The sequence below is a fragment of the Fundulus heteroclitus genome, unplaced genomic scaffold, assembly GCF_011125445.2.
Source record: "Fundulus heteroclitus isolate FHET01 unplaced genomic scaffold, MU-UCD_Fhet_4.1 scaffold_719, whole genome shotgun sequence".
Lineage (NCBI taxonomy): Eukaryota > Metazoa > Chordata > Actinopteri > Cyprinodontiformes > Fundulidae > Fundulus > Fundulus heteroclitus.
In genome coordinates, this window is record NW_023397164.1 from 37,588 (window position 1) to 39,865 (window position 2,278).

General features: G+C 46.4%; 1 long non-coding RNA gene across 1 annotated transcript; it reads left to right on the plus strand.

Moving 5' to 3' along the window:
- Nucleotides 1-1,027: 1,027 nt before the first annotated feature.
- On the plus strand, nt 1,028-1,597 carry LOC118561798. Its single transcript, XR_004930268.1, has 3 exons — nt 1,028-1,311; nt 1,402-1,468; nt 1,561-1,597. It is a non-coding gene; the product is annotated as an uncharacterized LOC118561798 (long non-coding RNA).
- The last annotated feature ends 681 nt before the right edge of the window (nt 1,598-2,278 follow it).

A 2,278-nucleotide genomic window follows, 5' to 3' on the forward strand; every position in this document is an offset into this window, starting at 1 on the left:
ATCACTCTTTTGTAAATTAGATGGTTCCTCCACAGTCTTATCTTCCACCAAACTTTCTTCCTGATCTCCAGCGACCGGGCCAGACGCCACGGGTTCCTCCGCGGTTACGCTGGAGTTCCCCGCAGCGCCACACTCCTCCACCGCGGCAGGAGCTCCAGCCTCGCCGGACACACCCACCCGCTCCCCGGCTGCTGCAGGCTGCTGCTCCACTGTGTCTGACGGAGCTGATCCCGCGCGGTTTGGACACATTCTTATCAAATGTCCCTCCCCTCCGCAACCAAAGCACTTCATGTTTGAAGATGTTGCAAACAATACATAGTCAAAATCATCGATTTTAACTTTAAAACACAGATTGAGTTCCTCGTCACGCTTATTTAAAATCATGTAAAGCTGTCTCCTGTGCGAAACGACATGCTTTAACAATGGTGATTTACATCCTGACAATATTTTTCTAATAGGAGAAACTAATTTTCCATGTCGAGACAACTCCTTGACGAGGAACTCATCACTGACGAAGGGAGGGACATTTGACAAAATAACCTTTGTAGTGGGCTGCACGAGCGGCAACACCTGCAGGAACGAGCCGTTCACGGAGATGCCCGTCTCGACCAACAGGTGTGCCTGCTCCACCTTCTCCACAAACAAGACCACCGCTCCGTTCATTCGGGCCGCGGACTTAATCGCACCATGACCAATAACCTCCCCCACCGCCAAACAAACTTCCTCCACGCTGCACGGAGAACCAGCACCCACCTTGATGCCGTTCTTCCGTGTCAGCGTGGAGAAAACCCCACCACCAACCACCATGGCGTTCAAAACGCCGACCTGCCGCCGGGCAACACCCGACGGCTCCAAAACCCACAAAACCCACCAACAAAATCCAAAAATCACAACAAACACCTATATACACAATATTTACATACACCCTGTGTAAGATAGAAAAAAGTAGGAAAAAAACACTCAAACAGATAACTCACGCTCTCTCCCTTCTCCTCCACTCACACTCCTCCCACACGAAGAAGAAGAAGAAGAAGAAGAAGAAGAAGAAGAAGAAGAAGAAGAAGAAGAAGAAAAAAAAAAACGTGCTGAGCGCTCCGCTACTGTGTGTTCATGTCCTCTTCTGAGCCTGAAGATGAAATAAAACCACAACTGCTGGTAAGTGATCAATGGCTGGACGACGTCTCGCGTTCAACTCGCCTTCAACTTGCAAGAACAAGCTTTATTAAAGTGTATTTTTTGTGATTCACAGTAAGCAGGACGCCGTCTTCACAACTCGGAGACAAATTGCAGGCGCTATGAACCGGAGCAAGGGTAAGATTTAAAGAATATGCTTTCATTCTGCGGTAAAAGGAGATAGATACGGATAGATACCGATCATAACTGTACATTTTGTTTTCACAGACTAATCTCGCCTCATAATGAGGCGGTGACCTCCTATTTGCTCAGGAGCAATATATGCAAGTCCAGTGTAAGTGACTTGTTTTACTGTTTTCTCCTTCCTTGTTACTGTGACTTGCGTTTGATTTTTATTCATACCACTCTCATTTAATTGTTTTCCAGCCGCTTGTAAGACGTATTATGAGACGGTACGCAGGAGCTGAAGCTGCCAAGAGTTCAGCTCGGAGTCGAGCTAGAAGAAAGAGGGTAAGACTTTATTTGGTGACTATTTTTCAGGTGCATTGATAGATGTGTTGTGCCCATACACAGTGCATCCCATCGCACAGTACTTATTATTATTATTATTATTATTTTTTTACAGCTGCTGGAATCGAGGCAGAGTGTGCAGGCAGATGAGGAAGTGGAACTCTGGAAGTCCGCCACCATCGACCTCATGTCTGGCGAAGAAGATGGCGTCGTTGGCGGAGTATCCGGATGGATTGTATGGCGGCCGTCATTTCGTAGGGTTGTGCGCAATTCTGTTCCCCCGTGAAAATCTGTTTCCCCCGTGTCGGGAACGCGCTTTGCAGCCATTTTCCCGGCGCTTCTAATTGATTTCTCGGTAAAACAACTCATATAATCATGTCAAGGTTGTAACAGTCAGTTTAATCGGCAGCTGTTTACAAAATTGTAAAATAAAAATAAATAAACGAGGTCTTCTTACGCTGTTTTGTTTTATTTTACAATTTTGTAAACAGTTGCCGATTAAACTGAATGTTACAACCTCGACATGATTCTAGGACTTCTTTTACCGAGAAATCAACTAGAAGCGCCGGGAAAACCTGCTGCAAAGCGCGCTCCCGACACGGGGGAAACAGATTTTCACGGGGGAACAGAATTG